General features: G+C 44.4%; 1 long non-coding RNA gene across 1 annotated transcript; it reads right to left on the bottom strand.

Annotated features, from left to right (window-relative positions):
* Nucleotides 1-16,628: 16,628 nt before the first annotated feature.
* LOC124699469 lies at nucleotides 16,629-18,201 on the bottom strand. Its single transcript, XR_007001401.1, has 3 exons — nucleotides 18,137-18,201; nucleotides 17,961-18,041; nucleotides 16,629-16,789 (listed from the first exon to the last, which is right to left on the bottom strand). It is a non-coding gene; the product is annotated as an uncharacterized LOC124699469 (long non-coding RNA).
* Nucleotides 18,202-25,432: the final 7,231 nt, after the last annotated feature.

The following is a 25,432-nucleotide window of genomic DNA, read 5'->3' on the forward strand; positions in this document are numbered from 1 at the left end:
GCTTCGCCACGACGTGACCCTACGAAGAAAAAACAGAGTGGTTTTGAAATTATCATTACCAAAACCAGGGGGGCATGTGTTATCACCAGATTTTGGCCAAATCAGAAGATGGGCCGTAATTGAGATGGGCTTGGAGGATATGTACACGAAGTGTCTCTGAATCGGCCTCGTGCGAAAGTTTGGGCTAGATTGCCAGTGTATTTGTATATTATGGTAGATCGCATCTTAGTTTAGAATTAAGAGATAGAGTTTGGTCGTATACGACTAGGTTTATTCCAAAGATAGAAAGTCCCCGGACTATAAATATGTACCTAGGGTTATTAAGAAAGGAGGACGACCACGTTCACAACAAACACAATCTAGGCGCAACGCCACCCCTTGTTTCGAGGGTTTCTTCCGGGTAAGCATCATGCCGCCTAGATCGCATCTTGCGATCTAGGCAGTATCGGTTTATTCGTTATCTGGTGTTGCTCGTACTGAAGCCTTGTTGATGGCGAGTAACACCCTTATCGTAGATGTTTTGGGGCTTGCATCGATGCTTTTCTGAATATGCTTGCTTAGATATGCTGCCCCTCGATATCTAGCTGCCTTTACACCTATCTTAGGTGTAAGGGCAGCACCTTGCTTCATCTTTATTTAGTAGATCTGATCTGTTATAGTTGTTCCTTGTTCTCCAAGGATTAGTTTGATATCCGCATGGTTAGGCCTTGCAAACGGGTTGAATGATCCAGTAGTGCGTAAGGTACGGTTTGCCGATCCTAGAAGGGATGTTCCAGGAATCGACTCCACGTTGGTTTTTAGGCCTCCTCTAGGACTAGTTTTCCGTTATCTTTCGTATCTGCCAGGCTCAATTACGTGTAGGACGTTCCGGTTATGCGGTGAAAACCCTAAACTGTCGTAGATTGATTTAACTTGGTTTCGATAAAGCAGGATCCCCATGTTGTCATAAACCCAATATGAACCATGGGGCAATCGGCTCTTTGAGCCGATTCACAGGGTAACCTGAGAGCCGATCGAGGCTCATTTAATGTTTACGTGTCTGCCATGCAGGAAACTAATCGAAGCAATCCAACACCTTCCTGACCAGGTATAGGTCAGGTGGCACGCCCTTGCGACCGTCAGGACGTGTGCCGGAGCATTGCGGGCCGTTGCCCGAGGGACCAGGGCCCACCAGCAGTCCTGGGAGCCTCCCGGCTCTTCGTGTTGCTCGTCGCTTCTCGCTGGTGGGTTTTGGCAGGCAACAATATGACAAATGTTCCAGATTTCACTATTAGTAACTTTGTAATATGATGAACAATTGCACTCATAATTTTATCCATCATATCATGACGACTTTCCGAGACCATGTCTGTACATGCTAGGCTCGTAAAGTTTAACCTCAGTATTTGCATGTGCAAATCTGGCTTGCACCCGCTGTATGCACACGTAGAATCTATAACACCCGATCATCACGAGATGCTTCGAAACAACGAGTCTTAGCAACGGTGCATACTAAGGACGATCACTTCATGGATATGCGAATATCGTTAGTGCCCCAATAGTTGGAGGATTGGGACGCCTTGCGTCTTCAACCTTCGTACATTCCCATAAAACTTATGAGTTTATGTAGTCTCACCAAATTATATTCTATCACCTTGCAATAAGGTCTTAGATATCACATATATCTCATACCTTGCTTATTTCTGAAAACAAAATTTTCAGCTCCTTAATTTTCAAACAGATTTGAAATTCAAGTTTCATGGAGACAAGATGACTTTAGGTACTAATTGAAACCATAGCTCTTTGAATCGACAATGTGAGGTTTACTAAAAGTTTGCAATAGTACTTAATCATTTCTTGATTCTTTAACAATACGGTACCAGTCCGTAAAGTTTCTTGTCAGACTTAACAGTATTTCTATCTCAATTACAAGACTAGCGCATAGTAGAAAACGGATGCCTATACTACAAAATTAATTCAAAATACTATTCAGACTATGTTTGTGATAATTAGTTCATGTTTTAATCTAATTACTAATGAACTCCCACTTAATACAACATCCCTCATAGTTGTTAAGTGGTACACGATCCACATCCACTACACCAAAACCGATCATCACGTGAGATGATGTAGCTTCAATGGTGAACATCAACATGTTGATCATATCATCCATATGACTCGTGTTCAACCTTTCGGTTTCCGTTGTCTCGAGGCCATGTCTGTACATGCTAGGCTCGTCAAGCAAACCCAAGTATTCCGCGTGTGCAAACATGGCTTACACCCGTTGTATGTGAACGTAGAGTCTATCACATCCGATCATCACGAGATGCTTCGAAACGACGAACCAGTAGCAACGGTGCATACGAGGGGAGAACACTTTATTATCTTGATATTAATGTGAGGGATCATCTTATAATGCTACCGTCGCGATGTAAGCAAAATAAGATGCATAAAGGATTAACATCACATGCAATTCATAATGTGATATGATATGGCCCTTTAGTCTTTGCGCCTTTGATCTTCATCTCCAAAGCACGGACATGATCTCCATCATCAACGGGCATGATCTCCATCATCGTCGGCGTAGCGTCAAGGTCCATGGCGCCGTCTTCATGGTTGTTCACCGTGTGTAGCAACTATTACAACTACTTTGAAACAATACTACAACATGAAATATAAACACAACCATAAGGCTCCTGCCGGTTGCCACAATACAATAATGATCATCTCATACATATTCATCATCACATCATGACCATATCACATCACCAAACCCTGCAAAAACAAGTTAGACGCCTCTAATATGGTTTGCATATTTTACGTGGTTTAGGGTTTTCGAGTAAGATCCAATCTACCTATGAACATTAACCACAATGGTGATACTATTGTTGTCAATAGAAAGAGTAAATTGAATCTTCACTATGGTGAGAGAGACAGACACCCGCAAAGCCACTTATGCAATACAAGTTGCATGTCGAACGTGGAGCAAGTCTCATGAACGCGGTCATGTAAAGTTAGCCCGGGCCGCTTCATCCCACCATGCCGCAAGATGCAAAGTACACGAACTAAAGACAACAAAGCATCAACGCCCACAAAACAATTGTGTTCTACTCGTGCAACCAATCTATGCATAGACACGGCTCTGATACCACTGATGGGATTCGTAGCATAGAAAACAAAAAATTTCCTACCGCAAGAACGAAAACACAAGCCAAGATCTAATATAGTAGAAGGTAGCAACGAGAAGATCATGAGACTAACCCTCGAAGATTTCCAAAGCCTAACGAAATTAGATCTCGTGGTGGATGTAGTCGATCACTTGCCTCTTGCAAAAGCGCGTAGAAGATCTTGACGGTGCCACAATCGGGCAGCACCTCCGTACTCGGTCACACGTTCGGTGTTGATGAAGACGACGTCCTCCTCCCTGTTCCAGCGGGCAGCGGAAGTAGTAGATCCTCCTCGGAATCCCGGCAGCACGACGGCGTGGTGGCGGTGGTGGTGGAGAACTCCGGCAGGGCTTCGCCTATGCGCTGCGGGAGTAGTATGTGGAGGAGGGGCGCTAGGGTTTGGGGAGAGGGAGGCTTGGGCGCCGGCCACTAGGGGGGCGGCCAAGGTTGGAGGCTAGAGTGACCGGCCCCCTCCCCTTGCTCCTCTTTTTATAGGTGGAAATACCCAAGAGTTAGACTACAAGTCTTCGAATAAGACCCGAAACCAAAACTTGCCATAAGCACGAAACCTACTCAAGATGGGAGTCCTACTCAAGGTGGGACTCCCACCTTTCCTTGGGGAGTGGTTGGCCGGCCCCCATGGTGGAGTCCACCTGGGACTCCTCCCCCTTAGGGTTGGCCGGCCATGCCAGGTGGAGTCCACCTGGGACTCCACCTTCCATGGTGATTTCTTCCGGACTTTTCTAGAACCTTCCATAAATGCACCGGATCATTTTCAAACTTGGAAAATGACTTTCTATGCATGAATCTTATTCTCCGGACCATTCCGGAACACCTCGTGATGTCCTGGATCCAATCCGAGACTCCGAACAAAACTTTGAACTCCATTCCACACTACTAGGAAAAGGCCTAGCCGTAAGAAGGGTGTTAGTGGCGCACGTCAATAGCAGTGGCGCACCGAAAAGTGGTGCTCCACTGGTAAAAAAATACCAGTGACGCACTAAGGTAAGTGGTGCGCCACTACTAATTTTTGGGCAGGTTTATAGATGAGATTGGTGTTACCAGTGGCGCACCACATATAGGTGCGCCACTGCTACTTTAAATAGCAATGGCGCACTAGGATATATGGTGCGCCACTACTACTTTTTGGCCTGATTTATGGATGAAACCGAGGCTACTAGTGGCGCACCACACATAGGTGCTCCACTGCTACTTTAAATAGCAATAGCGCACCACTGCCCAAAATTTCAGCCCACGTACACTCTCCATCGGACGCGTGTTCCACGTCCCACCGCCTGCCACACACGCACCCACCGCACACGACCCCACCCCTGCCACAAATCGCCTCCATCTCCGTTTCTTATCTCTACCACACCACACCGGCTCGGGCACACCACAAATCGCACCCCTCTTTCTTATCTCTTTCTCTCATCCCCTTAACACCTCCCTCGGCCATTAACGCAAACTGCTTCCCTTCCCCCCGCCGGGACCGCCCGTCGCCGGCGAGCTTCCCGCCTCCCCACCGCACCGGCTCGGGCACGGCCAGCGGCGGCACCGCTACCACCGTCTCCCCGTACTCGCTCGCCAGATCCCCCTCCGTGTCCGCGTCCGTCGACCCCGACCCGGACGACAAGGTCGGCGTGGTCCACGTCTACAGCTCCGGCGGCTGCCCCGTGGCCTGGCGCCTCCGCTGCACTCCACGCCCTCCGAGGCGGCCCCGCTCGCCCCCTTGCTCCGCCTCTCCGCCGCCGGCCTCGAGCTCTGCGGGGCCGCCGACGAGCTCCTCTGCCACGTCGACGCGCGCTTCGAGGGCAAGCCCGCCCCCGCGCCGCCCGCGCTCGCCACGGCCTCCGCCTCCCCACGCTAGCCATGGCTGAGCTGCTGTTCGCCCCTGCCGTGACCGGCCTCCTCCACCTACCGGACGTGCTGGACCGCCTCTCCAAGTCCGTTCGCGGGAAAGCTCGGGCCCCCAGCGCCTCTTCACCACGGAGGACGACGGCGCAGCGGCTCTTCACCACGGCGAACGACGGCGCAGCGGCTCTTCACCACGGCGAACGACGGCGTGGACGCGCGGCGCCTCTCCACTGTCTTGGATTCGATTGCTTTTTTCATTTTGTTTTAGGGTCCTAGCTATAAACTTTAGAGGATGTGGTTATTTTATTTATTTGGGTCATGTAGTAACTCTTGTTTGTAATAAAATAAAACTGGTATTTTTAGATGGGTCAACTCAGATCCAGATCTACTGCCTGCGACAGTCAGGGCCATGTGGCCTTTTTATTTTTTATTTATTTACTATAGTAATGGCGCACTCATCACTGATTCAATGGCGCACTCGATCAATATTGCAGTGGCGCACTACATGGCTCATAGTGGCGCACTCCTATCAATATTACAATGGCGCACTAGATGGTTCAAAGAGGTGCGCCATTGCTATGCGCCTTACCAGTGGCGCACCACTAGTGCGCCATTGGTAGCTATTAGCAGTGGCGTGATAGTAGTGGCGCACCACTAGTGCGCCACTGATGTCTAAAACAGGTGCGCCACTGATAGCTGTTTTCCTAGTAGTGCCATATTCCATATCTACTTAAACGACATCAAACCTTAAGTGTGTCACCCTACGGTTCGCGAACTATGCAGACATGGTTGAGATCTCTCTCCGACCAATAACCAATAGCGGGATCTGGAGATCCATAATGGCTCCCACATATTCAACGATAACTTAGTGATCGATTGAACCATTTACATACGATACCGATTCCCTTTGTCACGCGATATTTTACTTGTCCGAGGTTTGATCATCGGTATCTCTATACCTCGTTCAACCTCGTCTCCAACAAGTACTCTTTACTCGTACCATGGTATGTGATCTCTTATGAACCATTCATATGCTTGCAAGCTAATCAGACGACATTCCACCGAGAGGGCCCAGAGTATATCTATCCGTCATCGGGATGGACAAATCCCACTGTTGATCCATATGCCTCAACTCATAATTTCTGAATACTTAATCCCACCTTTATAACCACCCATTTACGCAGTGGCGCTTGATGTAATCAAAGTACCCTTCCAGTATAAGTGATTTACATGATCTCGTGGTCGAAGGACTAGGTAACTATGTATCGCAAGCTTATAGCAAACTGAACATAATGACATGATCTTATGCTACGCTGATACGTCTCCAACGTATCTAAAATTTCTTATGTTCCATGCTAGTTTTATGACAATACCTACATGTTTTGTTCACACTTTATAATGTTTTTATGCATTTTCCGGGACTAACCTATTAACAAGATGCCACAGTGCCAGTTCCTGTTTTCTGCTGTTTTTGGTTCCAGAAAAATTGTTCGGGCAATATTCTAGGAATTCGACGAAACAAAAGCCAAACCTCCTATTTTTACGAGGGACACACGGAGCCAGAAGGGCAAGCCCGGGGCAGGCCCACGGCCTCCTCCCCATGCCTCCGTGCGGCCGGGCCCATAGGCGCGCCGGCGTGTGGGGAGCCCACCTCGGGACTCCACCGACATCGCCCCTTTGCCTATTTATTCCCCCACAACGCGAAAACCCGAAATCAACAGATCATACTCCAGAAATACTCCCGGGGCGCCGCCGCCATCGCGAAACCTAGTTTCGAAGGTCAGAAGTTCCTGTTTCGGCACCCTGCCAGGACGGGGATTGACCCCCGGAGCCTTCTCCATCGACGCCACCGCCTCCATCATGCTTTGTGAGTAGTTCCCCCATGGACTACGGGTTCTAGCAGTAGCTAGTTGGTACTCTCTCTCCCATGTACTCCAATACAATGATCTCATGAGCTGCCTTACATGATTGCGATCCATCTGATGTAATCGGTGTTGTGTTTGTTGGGATCCGATGAATTGTTACATTATGATCAGTCTATCTATATAAGTTTGTGAAGTTATTGTTGCTGCAACCTTGTTGTGTTTAATGCTTGTCACTAGTGCACGAGTGGCATGATCTTAGATTTGAGCTCTATAATTATTGCTTAGATTGTATCTACAAGTTGTTTGCACATGTCTATGTCCGGAACCCGAGGCCCCGCAGTGACACAGAACTCGGGATAACTGGAGGGGATGGCTTAGATATGAGGATCACATGTTTTCACCAAGTGTTAATGCTTTGCTCCTGGTGCTCTATTAAAAGGAGTACCTTAATTACCGTAGTTTCCCTAGAGGCCCGGCTGCCACCGGCTGGTAGGACAAAAGATGTTATGCAAGTTTCTCATTGCGAGCACGTATGACTATATATGGAAAACATGCCTACATGATTAATAAACTGGATGTTCTGTCTAAATCCTATTTTAATCCTATCAATTGCCTAACTGTAATTTGTTCACCCAACACTAGTGTAGATAGCTGGGAACCCCGGTCCATCTTTCATCATCAAATACTCACTCGGTCCTATATGCCATTAGAAGTAGTATCAACTATTTTCTGGTGCCATTGCCTCTCGTGTTATCATGTATCGCCTCCGTGTTATCGTTACTATTGCTCTCATATTACTACCGCTTTCACATCACCCCCGTTACTAGTGCTTTTCCAGTGCAGCTGAATTGACAACTCAGTTGTTAAGGCTTATAAGTATTCTTTGTCTCCCCTTATGTCGAATCAATAAATTTGGGTTTTACTTCCCTCGAAGACTGTTGCGATCCCCTATACTTGTGGGTTATCAAGACTATTTTCTGGCGCCGTTGCCGGGGAGCATAGCTCTATTCATAAGTTCACCTGGGAAGTACACTCTACCTCTCTCTCTGTTTTTATTTTACTAGGAAATATACCCGTGCGTTGCACCGGGAGAAATAATATTGTAAGGTGTGTAACCTAAGATGCATGTCCCAAGGATACCCCTATCATCAACTCCAAGTTCTCAACTGATCTCGAGTGCAGATGCATCCAATATGTATAAAACATATTTTAAAAATGCAAAAAAAATTAGGAATTTTTTTAGCATGTAAAGGGACATGTTCTATGTGTGCACGTAAAATTTCACATAAAACTGACAATTTTTGTACCCTGTGTAAAAAAACACAAATAATGCCTCAAGAAATAGACTATTTTAGAACCAAAAATTTGTCTTTTTTGCACAGGGCATAAAATGTATCGGTTTTTGCTGAAACAACTTTATGAGCATGTAACATGTCAAGATATACACGCGATATTTTTATTAGTATTTTTTTAACATTTGTAAATATGTTTAATATGTATTTCAAATAAAGGGTGCATATGCACCCGAGTGCAGAAACACCCTCTCCCGCTCTTAATAAATTTTTTTGGTTTTTGTACACTTATCTAAACCTCGTGCGTGAGATGTAAAGTTCAATGGACGAAGCTTCAATTGAGAAAAAAATGAAGCAGTACAAGCTTATTTATATGGGTTATGCGAATGTTAAAGTATTTTATAAGTGTGCAACACGGGTAATACGAAGGTAGCCAGGGTCCCTAGGAATTGAGACATACTTCTTAGGCTTTATCGGTTTCTCTATCCCTTAGCCATGCCTTGCATTATACTTTCCGTGTAGCAGTTCTCTGTTGTAAGTGGTGTTCTTTGAGAACATAATATCTCCAATAACTTGTTCTTTTGAAGCTGCTGATGCATTCTTCCCATGGTTTCGAAATGATGGGAATTGTTTGCTTGGCTGGACTACTCCAGTTTAATCATGAGGTGCCGGTTATAGAGAGGACCAGTGGCACTGTGGCAGTAGCAGCTCGTGGATAACGACACCCGCACACGAAAATGCCCATCGGAACCCGGGTACTCCCGAGGATGAAAACGCAGCCAATAAAGAAGCACCACGTGTGTATCAACATATGTATTCTCGTTACGTATATAAAGTGTATTTCCACCATGTCTGACACACGCATTAACTTGGCTATTAACTTCCATCTGTTCCTCCCGAGCAACTCCTCCCCAGTCCATACCTTCCCCATACTTCCGTTCAGACTTCACATCACCACCCGCTCGCCGTCTCTCTCCAGCGCCTTGCCGGTCTCAAGCATGCTGTCCCGATGCCGACCGACAGCGCCTCCTCCCGCGCGCGCCCTTGAGCTCCATTTCCATTGCCACCACAGCTAGCTCGGGTGGCGGAGGGCTCCGGGCGCAGGCCGCGGTGGGGGTGGCGCATGCTCCGTCTTCGTTAGCCAAGATCCCAACTCCACGACGGCGGGAGGCGGATGCCCATGCCGATGAAGCCGGATTTCAATCTGTACAGCGCCGCCTCCCCCTCCGCGCACTCCTCCGTGCGCACCATGTCGGAGGAGGAAAAGGACCAGGCCCCGCCCAAGCGGCCGCGCGCCACGCCGCCGCCGGACCAGGTGATCGAGTGCTCGACAACATCCTCCAAACCGTGCTCCAGTTCCTCGCCGCCCCGCGCGACCGTAGCGTCGCCCCTTCGTCTGCCGCTCCTGGCACCGCGCTGAGTCTGCCACCCGCGTCTACCTCACCTTCCGCAACATCCTCGCCGCCTCCCCGGCCGGCGCCGCGCGCCTCTTCCCCACGCGCACCACATCCTCAAGGGCTGCCGCCGCTTGGCTTACTTCAACCTCCTGCGGCCCGGGTGGGCTGGCTCTAGCTTCCGCCCTTGGGCCGCGGCCTTCGCCTCCGCCGCCTTCCCCGCGCTCCGTCGGGCTGGCGACGGCGCAGTTACCATAGGCCATGCTCCAGCCGACGTCGGCCGGCGCGACGGGGTCGACGCCGAGGTCCCTGGCGCGCTTGACGTACTCCTTCTTGACGTTGCCCTTCCGCAACTGCAGCAGGCGTATGATGCTGCGTCTGGCGTCGTACTGGAAGTGGTCCCCCCGTGGCAGTGAAGCCATCGATGAGGTGCAGGTCCGCCTCGAGCAGTGAAACCATCGATGAGGTGCAGGTCCGCCTCGAGGTCGTGGCGGCTGGCCGGCCGACGGCGGGGCACAGGCACGGCGAGTTCTTGCTGTGGATGCGCAGTTCCGCGCCAGCATGCTGGACTGCTGAGCTCCTCGCCCGCTCCCTCCTTCAAGCGCCGTGTTCAATTTCTTCAATTTCCTCTTTCTTTTTGGTTCCTCTCGGCTGTGTGTGATTTGTACAGATTTTCTTTGATCTCATTCCAATCTAGTTGTTATTTCTTCCGATCCAAATGGCTGTAACAAAATAATGTGTGTCTTTTCTTCCGATCCAAATGGCACTTTTTCTTCCGATCAAAATGGTCCATTAATAATGTTAACAGATTTTTTTCTATCATTAATTAATTTGGGAGAACTGCTAATGGATATTTCCATATTTTAAAAATATTGTTTCAAAAATATTTTTATAACACAAAACCATTCGTACAAAATGTCCATTTTAGAATTAGTACAAAATGGCATCTTTTTTACATTCAACATTTTTTATTTTGATGTTCATTTTAGATGCGTACAGGCTCAATTTTTTTACTATTTCCACCATTAGGACAAAATGCTTTGCTTGGATTTTTTATATCTGCATAATTTGTAAGAAAATGTATTTTAGAAATTTATGTTTTGACCCGATCATTTTGACTATCAACACCATTAGTTAATTGTTTTAGCCACCAACAAATATTTCCATTATTTAAATAATGCTTCAGAATTATGGTTATTACTAGAAATTATGTTAGTACATGCAAAGATGATGCATGCACTGATGGGGTACTAATGAGCTAGTGGCTAACCACACAGTAATGCTACATCTACGCGCAATTTCTGTCCGTAAACCACTTACGCGCAGACGTGGAGAGAAGGTGGGCGCATTCTCACCCTGAAATCACGGAAGGAAACCAGAATTGCACGAACTACAGGCGGCCACATCAGTCCGTAAACCAATTCCGTAACTTGGTGTCCGTAACTCTAGCATTTTCGCTAACCACACAGTCCTATTCACCAGAATCCCTGCCAACCGTCATTTAAAGCACACGCACATGCATACGGGACGCGGTATGTATAAGCATGCGTATCCACCATGTTAAATCAGAGAAAATCAACGTATAAATAAATCGCTATATTAGATACTAATCGCAAAGCAATCATTGATGGGCATGATATCATCCTCGCCCGTAGCCGGGTTCCAAAAGTGCGCGTCGCACTCGCACATGAATAAAGCCGGGCCGAAAGAAAAACACAGCAGCATCAGCTCTTTTTACCTCCATCGACGCAGTCCAGACTCCAGAGCATGTCCTGCAGCCTCGGCAAAGTCGCGGCTCGCGGGTGCTCGGGGGCGGCCTAAGCTTCGACATTGAGGCGGCCGGCGGCAACACTGAACAGCTCGAGGGCACAGAGCAGGTTCTCGAGGCAGCGTCATCTCGGCCGTCACAGAGCAGCTCACGGGGGACAGGTCGGGGCACGATGGGCTCGAGGCGTGTGATACGTCTCCGACGTATCGATAATTTCTTATGTTCCATGCCACATTATTGATGATATCTACATGTTATATGCACATTTTATGTCATATTCGTGCATTTTCTGGAACTAACCTATTAACAAGATGCCGAAGTGCCAATTCCTCGTTTTCTGTCGTTTTTGGTTTCGTAAATCCTAGTAACGAAATATTCTCGAATTGGACGAAATCAACGCCCAGTGTTCCTATTTTGCCCTGAAGCATCCGAACACCCGAGAGTCGCCGTAGGGGGCCACACGGCCCCGGATGATAGGGGTGGCGTGGCCCACCCCCGGCCGCGCGGCCCTATGGTGTCGTCGCCCCGTTGACCTTCCCGACGCCGCCTCTTCGCCTATAAAAAGGTCCCAGACCTAAAACTTCGAGACGGAAAAGCCACGGTACGAGAAACCTTCCAGAGCCGCCGCCATCGTGAAGCCAAGATCTGGGGGACAGGAGTCTCTGTTCCGGCACCCTGCCGGAGCGGGGAAGTGCCCCCGGAAGGCTCCTCCATCGACACCACCGCCATCTCCATCAACGCTGCTGTCTCCCATGAGGAGGGAGTAGTTCTCCATCGAGGCTCGGGGCTGTACCGGTAGCTATGTGGTTCATCTCTCTCCTATGTGCTTCAATACAATAATCTCATGAGCTGCCTTACATGATTGAGATTCATATGATGATGCTTGTAATCTAGATGTCATTATGCTAGTCAAGTGAATTTTACTTATGTGATCTCCGGAGAATCCTTGTCCCACGTGTGTAAAGGTGACAGTGTGTGCACCGTGTGGGTCTCTTACGCTATATTTCACGTAATACTTATTCACCGTTATGAATGGCGTAGTGAAGTGCTTATTTATATCTCTTTATGATTGCAATGTGTTTTGTATCACAATTTATCTATGTGCTACTCTAGTGATGTTATTAAAGTAGTTTATTCCTCCCGCACGGTGTAATGGTGACGAGTGTGTGCATCCGTGTTAGTACTTGGCGTATGCTATGATCATGATCTCTTGTAGATTGTGAAGTTAACTATTGCTATGATGGTATTGATGTGATCTATTCCTCCTACATAGTGTGAAGGTGACAGTGTGCATACTATGTTAGTACTTGGTTTTGTCGAATTGATCTTTCATGCACTCTAAGGTTATTCAAATATGAACATTGAATTGTGGAGCTTGTTAACTCCGGCATTGAGGGTTCGTGTAATCCTACGCAATGTGTTCATCATCCAACAAGAGTGTAGAGTATGCATTTATCTATTCTCGTTATGTGATCAATGTTGAGAGTGTCCACTAGCGAAAGTCTAATCCCTAGGCCTTGTTCCTAAATATCGCTTATCGCTACTTGTTTTATCGTTTTCTCTCGCAAACAATCATCTTCCACACAATACGATTAATCCTTTGTTACAGCAAGCCGGTGAGATTGACAACCTCACTGTTTCGTTGGGGCAAAGTACTTTGGATTGTGTTGTGCAGGTTCCACGTTGGCGCCGGAATCCCTGGTGTTGCGCCGCACTACATCCCGCCGCCATCAACCTTCAACGTGCTTCTTGGCTCCTCCCGGTTCGATAAACCTTGGTTTCTTTCTGAGGGAAAACTTGCTGCTGTGCGCATCATACCTTCCTCTTGGGGTTCCCAACGAACGTGTGAAATACACGCCATCAAGCTCTTTTTCTGGCGCCGTTGCCGGGGAGGAAAGGTAAAAGGTACTCACACTCCGGATCTCGGCTACTAAGCTATTTTCGCCGTTGTAAGTACTCGAAGCTATTTCCTTTAGATCCTGCAATTGCATCTTTTTGTTTCTTGTTTACACTAGTTTGGCACAATGGACGACAATGAGCTTCTTATTCTATTTCCCGATTTAAGACATGGATGGTTTGATGCGAAAATTAAAAAACCTATGGAACCTTATTTGCATGTCTGGTAGTAATATTAGTATGAACGCTTTGAACACCATGGTTGATAATGATATAGAAAATTCTAAGCTTGGGGAAGCTGGTTTTCATGATCTTTTTAGTCCCCCAAGCATTGAGGAGAAAATTTTCTTTGATGATACTTTGCCTCCTATTTATGATGATTATAATGATAGTGGTCTTTTGGTGCCACCTACTATGGAGAGTAAATTTTGTTGTGATTATACTATACCTCCTACACTTGATGAGAATAATAATGATAGCTACTTTGTTGAATTTGCTCCCACTACAACTAATAAAATTGATTATGCTTATGTGGAGAGTAATTATTTTATGCATGAGACTCATGATAAGAATGCTTTATGTGATAGTTATATTGTTGAGTTTGCTCATGTTGCTACTGAAAGTTATTATGAGAGAGGAAAATATGGTTGTAGAAATTTTCATGTTACTAAAACACCTCTCTATGTGCTGAAATTTTTGAAGCTACACTTGTTTTATCTTCCTATGCTTGTTACTTTGCTCTTCATGAACTTGTTTATTTACAAGATTCCTATGCATAGGAAGCATGTTAGACTTAAATGTGTTTTGAATTTGCCTCTTGATGCTCTCTTTTGCTTCAACTACTATTTCTTGCGAGTGCATCATTAAAACTGCTGAGCCCATCTTAACGGCTAAAAAGAAAGAACTTCTTGGGAGATAACCCATGTGTTATTTTGCTACAGTACTTTGTTTTATATTTGTGTTTTGGAAGTTGTTTACTACTGTAGCAACCTCTCCTTATCTTAGTTTTGTGTTTTGTTGTGCCAAGTAAAGTCTTTGATAGTAAAGTAAATACTAGATTTGGATTATCGCGCGTAAACAGCATTTCTTTGCTCGTCACGAATCTGGGTCTAATTCTCTCGTAGGTAACTCAGAAAATTAAGCCAATTTACGTGAGTGATCCTCAGATATGTACGCAACTTTCATTCAATTTTGGCATTTTCATTTGAGCAAGTCTGGTGCCCTAATAAAATCCATCTTTACGGACTGTTCTGTTTTGACAGATTCTGCCTTTTATTTCGCATTGCCTCTTTTGCTATGTTGGATGAATTTCTTTGACCCATTAATGTCCAGTAGCTTTATGCAATGTCCAGAAGTGTTAAGAATGATTGTGTCACCTCTGAACATGTTAATTTTTATTGTGCACTAACCCTCTAATGAGTTGTTTCGAGTTTGGTGTGGAGGAAGTTTTCAAGGATCAAGAGAGGAGTATGATACAATATGATCAAGGAGAGTGAAAGCTCTAAGCTTGGGGATGCCCCGGTGGTTCACCCCTGCATATTCTAAGAAGACTCAAGCGTCTAAGCTTGGGGATACCCAAGGCATCCCCTTCTTCATCGACAACATTATCAGGTTCCTCCCCTGTAACTATATTTTTATTCCGTCACATCTTATGCACTTTGCTTGGAGCGTTAGTTTGTTTTTGTTTTTGTTTTGTTTGAATAAAATGGATCCTAGCATTCACTTTATGGGAGAGAGACACGCTCCGCTGTAGCATATGGACAAGTATGTCCTTAGGCTCTACTCATAGTATTCATGGCGAAGTTTCTTCTTCGTTAAATTGTTATATGGTTGGAATTGGAAAATGCTACATGTAGTAACTCTAAAATGTCTTGGATAATTTGATACTTGGCAATTGTTGTGCTCATGTTTAAGCTCTTGCATCATATACTTTGCACCCATTAATGAAGAAACACTTAGATCTTGCTAATTTGGTTTGCATATTTGGTTTCTCTAGAGTCTAGATAATATCTATTATTGAGTTTTGAACAACAAGGAAGACGGTGTAGAGTCTTATAATGTTTACAATATGTCTTTTATGTGAGTTTTTCTCGCACCGTTCATCCTTGTGTTTGTTTCAAATAACCTTGCTAGCCTAAACCTTGTATCGAGAGGGAATACTTCTCATGCATCCAAAATACTTGAGCCAACCACTATGTCATTTGTGTCCACCATACCTACCTACTACATGGTATTTATCCGCCATTCCAAAGTAAATTGCTTGAGTGCTACCTTTAAAATTCCATCAATCACCTTTGCAATATATAGCTCATGGGACAAATAGCTTAAAAACTATTGTGGTATTGAATATGTACTTATGCACTTTATCTCTTACTAGTGGTTGGGGCGCCCCATGGGGCGCCTCCTCGCTGGAGCTGTGCGACCTAATCCCAGTCCAGTGACAAATAATTCATCGCCCAATACAAGTTTCTTAGCTTGCCTCCTCCGTGGTCTTGCATCCACATCAGAACTCATTCTGGCCGTTTTAACCACTACACTTCACTTTACAGTTTCTAGCAAATTATAACGCAAGCAGACAACAAAACATCCCATAGAATTTGAAGTTCAATGTATAAGAACTTTGGGCCACTTCTAAAATTATTCATAAATCAAAGTTACAATATTTTGTATAGTAACAAAATGAAGTTGCGTGTCTAATGTTGTACATAGAAAAACTCCACATTTTAGCCAAACACAAATAAACTCAGTCCACTGGTATCACACTAAACCGTGGCCAAGAGTAAATTGAGGTCACAGCGGGTGTAAACAGCACCACATGTAGGGCCCGTACACCTTTTTAGCATGAACTTCTCTTTGGCTATCTTGAATTCAACATCTGTCACCTATACAAAAGAAACACTAAGGAAATCAAAGAGCCACGAGGACTGATTTTGATAGCAAAATCTACCAAAAAAACAAGTGCACGAGAGCAAGTTTGTAACACCTGACTTATGAACCTAACATAAACAACACAAGTAGGTATCAATAATTTACCACCAAGGCGTGGACTAAGATTGCTTTTGGAAATTCTGCAACTTGTCGTCATATTTACAGGTACCTATGCAAACATACGAAGTTACTAACCGAAGAAACTGATAAAAATAAAAATAAGAGCTTGTCAATGGCCATCTAGGTAATAACAATGGAAGCCCTCACCAAAGAAAAATAAGCCAAACGAACCTGACAGTTGTTATGGTAATATCGCAGAAGTGCTTAGACTAAGATCCTGAAAATTGACTTAGTCATCACAATAATGGATACATCACTGAGAATAGTTTAACCATATAACTGCAACATTTGAGAAACACACAAACCAATGCACAGATCCAGTACTTTAAATAGCAATTAACAAGTTCGAAACATCTGCTGCTTGCTTAGAAAATATGCCCTTCATTAAATAAACAATAACTATCCAGCTAATAACAATGGAAGATGCAATTGCCAAAAAGGTTACCTTGATAGCAAATGTTGGACATCTGCTGCTTCCTTAGAAAACATGCCCTTGTTGCCTCCCTTTTTAGTAGTGATACTGAATCTATAAAGCCAGAGAGATGGTATTCTCGATTCGGAGGAAAGAATCGATCAGTGGATAATAGTGTCTCCCATGCAGATCATTGGTCAACCGGTATAAAGCCCTAGCAGATACGCTTCTTTTGCTGCAACTGGATGCAAAGTAGGTAATGGAAGACAGTCCACATAACACATTGTGAGAACAATGCGACGATTCCAGGTGAGCACACACAATTGTTCTTCGCACTACCGCCATAATTACTAATAAATTATCAGCAGAAGACAATTTATAAAGTTGCTGAGCTCATAAGTATGCTAAATGAGGAACCTTGATAGTTTATTTAGATCTGCAATTAAAAATGAAGCAACCCCTAATGTACATCATCAGGACATATCAGTCATATTGAGCAAAATATATCAGCAGAGCATACTTTCTGAGCCATGGTTCAATCAGACTTTTTTGCGGACCTGCAACATACCATCAAGTTTTAGGATTTAAGCAAGGTATCTAATCAAATATATTTTTCTTTCATGTTCAGAAACATCAAGCACTAATTTGTGATACTCCCAACATGATATATTTAGTCATAGGTTGAAGGAAAATTTCTAAAGAAAATCAGCAACAAGGCCAGCATGTGCTCCACATTAGCTTGCAAGAACAACATAAAGTCTATTTATGATGCATACTGCTACAGTCAACCACATTCTACTGTATGATGTAGAACTGAATACACTTCAGAAACCCTAAAATAAAACAAGGAAAAACAATAAGATATTTGACATAGAATTAAATTTACGCTCATGCTACACATTCTACGATATGTGCCAAAATTCTATGAACACATGTTTATGTAATTTGCCCGATAGCTTGCTGCTAGTGACGTGCCGCCATGACGCTGGCTTAAAAATTTGAAAGATAAAGCTATGATGATTTCATGAAACATGAATAATGTATGCTGGTACCATTTCTCATGTCTGAACACCTAGACATATTTGGTTCTTGAAGAGTGCCACTTTCATACAAGTAATAAATGGTGGATTCATACATTACTATTTATAAGTACATCTAAATCCATTAAAAACAAAAAAGCTCCATTTGTTTCGCTACTCTTTTAACCCCTAAATCATCTACTAAATCTGTTAGAGAAAAATAATCATGGGTTGCAAGAGGTAGAGATGATGATCTGTGACCATACCAAGCTTGTGCAAGCTCTCCACCCTCCTGATGATGGAGGCAAACCTGTCGAAATCTTCCGTTGTCATGTCATCTTTCACATCTGCGTCATGCACATACACACAAAATAAATCAAAATGATACGCACCCAACCCTGAAATGGAACAATCCCAAAAAAACACCAACAGATGTGCATACCACTAATGAGGCTTTCCATGATGAGGTACCCTGACCGGAGCACCGCACACTTTGCCAAACACAGCAGCCGCTCATCGCTGGCGGCCTTGCCGAGCCTTTGCACCACATTCGTGTATGAGCCAATGTAAAAGCAGAAAGAAAATACCAATTGTCCAAAAGCGATATGTGCAGTCAGAAGCAAAGCACATCCACCATTGGATATCTGATCTACAAACAATTACACATGAAAAACATAATTATAAGTACACAAAAAGTGCCAAGTTCAGAATCACACCCTTTGATCTAAAAGAAAACTACTTACTTGATTCTTTAAATAAATCAGTTAGCATGCAGGGTGTCGCTCAATTCGGGCAAAAGATGATGCCCCCGCTTCTGTACATTCGTGCCACTAAATCCACCTGCAATATATAGCAGGAACAAATTGTAACGCTGTGATAGCTAGATCACAATCCAATGAAGGCAAGAAGCTACTCAAAAAAATTGGCGAGAGATAACAAGGACGAGGGGAGGAAAAAGAAACAGACCCATGGTCATGTTCCTACCGCTGCACTTGTTTCCGTGATTTTCTTCTTCCTCCCCGTGAAAGACCCACATCTGGAAGCAAAGGTAGTCCGGAGTTGATGATGCTGTTTACCCGAGTTGTCATGGCCGATCTATGTGTCTTCTCCTATGGGGTTGTAGGCCGTCATCTGCTGCCAAAAAAACGAGAATCAAATCAGGGAAGATAGGAAAAGTCACACTGGAAAAAGGGGAGTGGAGGGCCAAGGAAATCGCCTCCCAGATCCGCTTCCGCAATCTCGCGCTACCTCCCTCTCCAGACCAAGCGGGCGACCACCACGTTCTCCCGCCATCGCCTCGAGAAGGGCCAAGCAGAGCGCCGCCGCCCCTAGAACTTAATGGTGGCGAGCATAGCTCCGCCGAGAAGAGACAAGGGAGGCCGGTGGAGCAGCACCGGTGGCAAGCTTGCGTGTGAGAAGGCGGCGGCGTGGAAGCGAGGGGAGGCGGCGGCAGCACGCGAGTAATTCTGGATAGGATTTTCGCTTGGTCGCTATCTCTTTTAACTCCAATCAGATGATGACACGTCAACCGGATGAAGGAAGGAAGCGTCCAGCCCTTCAGCGCCACGTGTATAGCCGCAGAGGTTCGCTAGGGTACTCGCACTTCATGTTTCTCAATTAAGTTGCTTGTTGTGCGATAACCATGCTTCTGGGGACGCCATCAACTATTCTTTGTTGAATATCATGTGAGTTGCTATGCATGTCCGTCTTGTCTGAAGTAAGAGAGATCTACCACCTTAATGGTTGGAGCATGCATATTGTTAGAGAAGAACATTGGGCCGCTAATTAAAGCCATGATTCATGGTGGAAGTTTCAGTTTTGGACATATATCCTCAATCTCATATGAGAATAATAATTGTTGCCACATGCTTATGCATTAAAGATGAGTCCATTATCTCGTTGTCCATGTTGTCCCGGTATGGATGTCTAAGTTGAGAATAATCAAAAGCGAGAAATCCAAAATGCGAGCTTTCTCCTTAGACCTTTGTACAGGCGGCATGGAGGTACCCCATTGTGACACTTGGTTAAAACATGTGTATTGCGATGATCCGGTAGTCCAAGCTAATTAGGACAAGGTACGGGCACTATTAGTATACTATGCATGAGGCTTGCAACTTGTAAGATATGATTTACATGATACATATGCTTTATTACTACCGTTGACAAAATTGTGTCATGTTTTCAAAATAAAAGCTCTAGCACAAATATAGCAATCGATGCTTTCCTCTTTGAAGGCCTTTCTTTTACTTTTATGTTGAGTCAGTTCACCTATTTCTCTCCACCTCAAGAAGCAAACACTTGTGTGAACTGTGCATTGATTCTTACATACTTGCATATTGCATTTGTTATATTACTCTATGTTGACAATTATCCATGAGATATACATGTTACAAGTTGAAAGCAACCGCTGAAACTTAATCTTCCTTTGTGTTGCTTCAATGTCTTTACTTTAAATTATTGCTTTATGAGTTAACTCTTATGCAAGACTTATTGATGCCTGTCTTGAAAGTGCTATTCATGAAAAGTCTTTGCTTTATGATTCATTTGTTTACTCATGTCATTACCATTGTTTTGATCGCTGCATTCATTACATATGTTTACAATAGTATGATCAAGGTTATGATGGCATGTCACTTCAGAAATTATCTTTGTTATCGTTTTACCCTGCTCGGGACGAACGTAACTAAGCTTGGGGATGCCGATACGTCTCCGACGTATCGATAATTTCTTATGTTCCATGCCACATTATTGATGATATCTACATGTTATATGCACATTTTATGTCATATTCGTGCATTTTCCGGAACTAACCTATTAACAAGATGCCGAAGTGCCGGTCCTCGTTTTCTGCTGTTTTTGGTTTCGTAAATCCTAGTAACGAAATATTCTCGGAATTGGACGAAATCAACGCCCAGGTTCCTATTTTGCCCGGAAGCATCCAGAACACCCGAGAGTCGCCAGAGGGGGGCCACACAGGCCCCAGATGATAGGGTGGCGTGGCCCACCCCCTGGCCGCGCGGCCCTATGGTGTCGTCGCCCCGTTGACCTTCTGACGCCGCCTCTTCGCCTATAAAAAGGTCCCAGACCTAAAACTTCGAGACGGAAAAGCCACGGTACGAGAAACCTTCCAGAGCCGCCGCCATCGTGAAGCCAAGATCTGGGGGACAGGAGTCTCTGTTCCGGCACCCCGCCGGAGCGGGGAAGTGCCCCCGAAGGCTCCTCCATCGACACCACCGCCATCTCCATCAACGCTGCTGTCTCCCATGAGGAGGGAGTAGTTCTCCATCGAGGCTCGGGGCTGTACCGGTAGCTATGTGGTTCATCTCTCTCCTATGTGCTTCAATACAATAATCTCATGAGCTGCCTTACATGATTGAGATTCATATGATGATGCTTGTAATCTAGATGTCATTATGCTAGTCAAGTGAATTTTACTTATGTGATCTCCGGAGACTCCTTGTCCCACGTGTGTAAAGGTGACAAGTGTGTGCACCGTGTGGGTCTCTTAGGCTATATTTCACGTAATACTTATTCACCGTTATGAATGGCGTAGTGAAGTGCTTATTTATATCTCTTTATGATTGCAATATGTTTTGTATCACAATTTATCTATGTGCTACTCTAGTGATGTTATTAAAGTAGTTTATTCCTCCCGCACGGTGTAATGGTGACAGTGTGTGCATCCGTGTTAGTACTTGGCGTATGCTATGATCATGATCTCTTGTAGATTGTGAAGTTAACTATTGCTATGATGGTATTGATGTGATCTATTCCTCCTACATAGTGTGAAGGTGACAGTGTGCATACTATGTTAGTACTTGGTTTAGTCGAATTGATCTTTCATGCACTCTAAGGTTATTCAAATATGAACATTGAATTGTGGAGCTTGTTAACTCCGGCATTGAATTGTTTGCACTCTAAGGTTATTCAAATATGAACATTGAATTGTGTAATCCTACGCAATGTGTTCATCATCCAACAAGAGTGTAGAGTATGCATTTATCTATTCTGTTATGTGATCAATGTTGAGAGTGTCCACTAGCGAAAGTCTAATCCCTAGGCCTTGTTCCTAAATACTGCTATCGCTACTTGTTTTACTGTTTTCTCTCGCAAACAATCATCTTCCACACAATACGATTAATCCTTTGTTACAGCAAGCCGGTGAGATTGACAACCTCACTGTTTCGTTGGGGCAAAGTACTTTGGATTGTGTTGTGCAGGTTCCACGTTGGCGCCGGAATCCCTGGTGTTGCGCCGCACTACATCCCGCCGCCATCAACCTTCAACGTGCTTCTTGGCTCCTCCTGGTTCGATAAACCTTGGTTTCTTTCTGAGGGAAAACTTGCTGCTGTGCGCATCATACCTTCCTCTTGGGGTTCCCAACGAACGTGTGAAATACACGCCATCAGCGTGGAGTTTGAGGCTGCAGCTGTCGGTGTCGGCCGATGGATGCATGCAGATGCGCAGTTGCTGGCTGCTGTTGGTGGACGGGTGCGGCGTGCATCGCGCGAGGTGTAGCAGCCAAGGCAGCTGCCGGTGCTTGCACGCAGCTGCATGCATGTGCGCGCGACAGAAAGGCGTCGAGTGGCTGCTGGAGGCGCGCGGGAGACAGCCTGAGGCGGGCGGCGATGGCGCTTGAGGGGAGATCGACAGAGGAGGACGCGGGGATGTGAAGGCGCAGGAGGACGGTCAGAGCAGCGGCTTCCGGTGACGCGATTGCGCGTGGCCAACATGAGAGAGAGAGGAGGGCCAGGGTCGTACGCGGCCAGAAAGAGAACAGACGGAACGCAACGGAACAAAAACAAACCGTTTTATTTCACTTGCCGGTGGCAACGGCTGTAATTTAGACGAAAATTAGGGGCAATAAAAAACGGACCAACAAGAAGCTCTTTTGCTTTTATTTTTAGGTATGGATTTTGTTTTGCTTAGTTTACTTTTGTCTAGTTTATTTGTGCTTAGTTTATTTCTGTCTAGTATTATTTTGCTTAATTTACTTTTGTCTAGTTTGTTTTTGTCTTGTTTTATTTTTCTTATATACCCGAAAATCCATAAAACTTTGAAAAACCGAAAAATTAAAAACTGTTGTTATGGGAGAACCCGTAACCTGTATGGAGCTTATAGAATTATATATGAATTATAGAAAAATTGAATACAATTGCTAAAATCTTGCTTAAACGTCATGATATAAATTGTTGCTCTAAACAGGATACTAAACATCTTAAATTCCAATGTGGCTTTAGTGAAGAAGTTTTAATTGTGAACTATCATTGGAATAACTATATTCATCTTGGGTTCGAAGAAGTAGAACAATTTGTTTTATTTATGGGAGCTTCGAAATAGAGTCCTTCATGTCTAAAAATTATGAAACCCGTGTTGCTTGTAAGGACCTTAAAGATTATGTCTCTTCCATCCTTGATTATTGCATAGAACATTACAAGCAATAATCCTTATATCATTGATTATAAAGAGAGACTCATTCATGCACAAGAATGCACTCACAATTTGCGGGAACTCGTGAAAGAAGAAATTGATGAACCCGAAAGCTCATTGGATGAAAAAGAGGAGGAGAGTGATGAACAAAAGGAGGAAGAATGGATTAGCTACCCATGCCAACCTTCTAATGAGAGTAACTCTTTATCTCTTACACTATTTGATTGTCCTCCATGCTTACCAAAGGAGGATGAATGTTATGTTCCCGTGGATTCTCTTGAAATATTCCCTATGAGTAAAACTTGTGAGAATTATTATGCTACTGTTATCTATGATAATCCATGCTATTTTGATAAATCTTATGATAATGCTTTGTTTGTGCCTGATATCGAAATGCATGGTACTAAAGAGTTTTGCTTAGAAAATGTTTATGATAAAGCTCTAGATGATGGTCTATGTTACTTGATAATATTAATTGTACCACTAATGAAAATGGGATTGGAAAGGTCTTGACTTCATCTAGGAGTCTGATACGTCCATTTTGCATCACTATTTTATATCATAATTTACTGTTATTCATTGATATATTTCATATTTAGAGATGATACTTATGTCATTTCATCTATTTTGCATGTTTCATGATTATTGGAGAATCGCGCACCGGAGTCAGGATTCTGCTGGAAAAAGCACCATCAGAATGCAATATTTCGGAAGATCAATAATTGACGGAAATTACATGGAAAATCTTATTTTTCCAGAAGACAGAGACAGCCAGAAGGAGGAGCCGAGGAGGGCCGCCATGGGCCCCCCCATAGGCCGGCGCGGTCCCAGGCCTGGCCGCGCCGCCTTGTGGGGAGGGGGCCCACAGCCCCCTCTGGCCTCCTCTCCTTCGTGTACTTCTTCGTCCCGAAAACTTAAGCTCCAGAGAATAATCGCGAAGAGAGACACAACCGCCTCTGCGGGGCGGAAAACACCAGAGAGAAAAGAGCTCTCCGGCAGGCTGAAATCCGCCGGGGAAATTCCCTCCCGGAGGGGGAAATCGACGCCATCATCACCATCATCGAGCTGGACATCATTGGGATCATCATCACCATCATCTCCATCATCATCACTGCCATCTCCACCGCTGCACCTCGTCACCGCTGTAACATCTAGGGTTGAATCTTGATTGTTTGATAGGGGAAACTCTCCCGGTATTGATTACTCCTTGTTATTGATGCTATTGAGTGAAACCATTGAACCAAGGTTTATGTTCAGATTGTTATTCATCATCATATCACCTCTGATCATGTTCCTTATGATGTCTCGTGAGTAGTTCGTTTAGTTCTTGAGGACATGGGTGAAGTCTAAATGTTAGTAGTGAATTATGTTGGGTAATATTCAATGTTATGATATTTAAGTTGTGGTGTTATTCTTCTAGTGGTGTCATGTGAACGTCGACTACATGATACTTCACCTTTATGGGCCTAGGGGAATACATCTTGTATTCGTTTGCTAATTGCGGGGTTGCCGGAGTGACGTAAACCTAAACCCCAGTTGGTATATCGATGCAGGAGGGATAGCGGTGATCTCGCAGTTTAAGGCCGTGGTTAGATTTATCTTAATTACTTTCTTGTAGTTGAGGATGCTTGCAAGGGGTATAATCACAAGTATGTATTAGTCCTAGGAAGGGCGGTGCATTAGCATAGGTTCACCCACACAACACTTATCAAAACAATGAAGATTAATCAGCTATATGAAGCGAAAGCACTAGACTAAATTCCCGTGTGTCCTCAAGAACGTTTGGTCATTATAAGTAAACAAACCGGCTTGTCCTTTGTGCTAAAAAGGATTGGGCCACTTGCTGCAACTATTACTCTCGCATTTTACTTACTCGTACTTATTTATCTGCTATATCAAAACCCCCTGAATACTTGTTTGTGAGCATTTACAGTGAATCCTTCATCGAAATTGCTTGTCAACACCTTCTGCTCCTCGTTGGGTTCGACACTCTTATTTATCGAAAGTGCTACGATACACCCCGTATAATTGTGGGTCATCAGAGTCCCATATCTTTTGAGATTGATCAATCATCTTGTTATATTATTGATAAAAGTGGGTTTGAAAGTTTTAATCCCATTATTTTTGAGCTTGATAAAAATTATGTGATTGTAGATCATGAAAAGCATGTTGTATGTGATAGTTATATTGTTGAGTTTGTTCATGATGCTACTGGAAATTATTATGAGAGAGGAAAATATGGTTGTAGAAATATTCATGGTACTAAAACACCTCTCTATATGCTAAAAATTTTAAAGTTACTCTGTTT

This window comes from Lolium rigidum, chromosome 3 (genome assembly GCF_022539505.1).
Source record: "Lolium rigidum isolate FL_2022 chromosome 3, APGP_CSIRO_Lrig_0.1, whole genome shotgun sequence".
Taxonomy (NCBI): Eukaryota; Viridiplantae; Streptophyta; class Magnoliopsida; order Poales; family Poaceae; genus Lolium; species Lolium rigidum.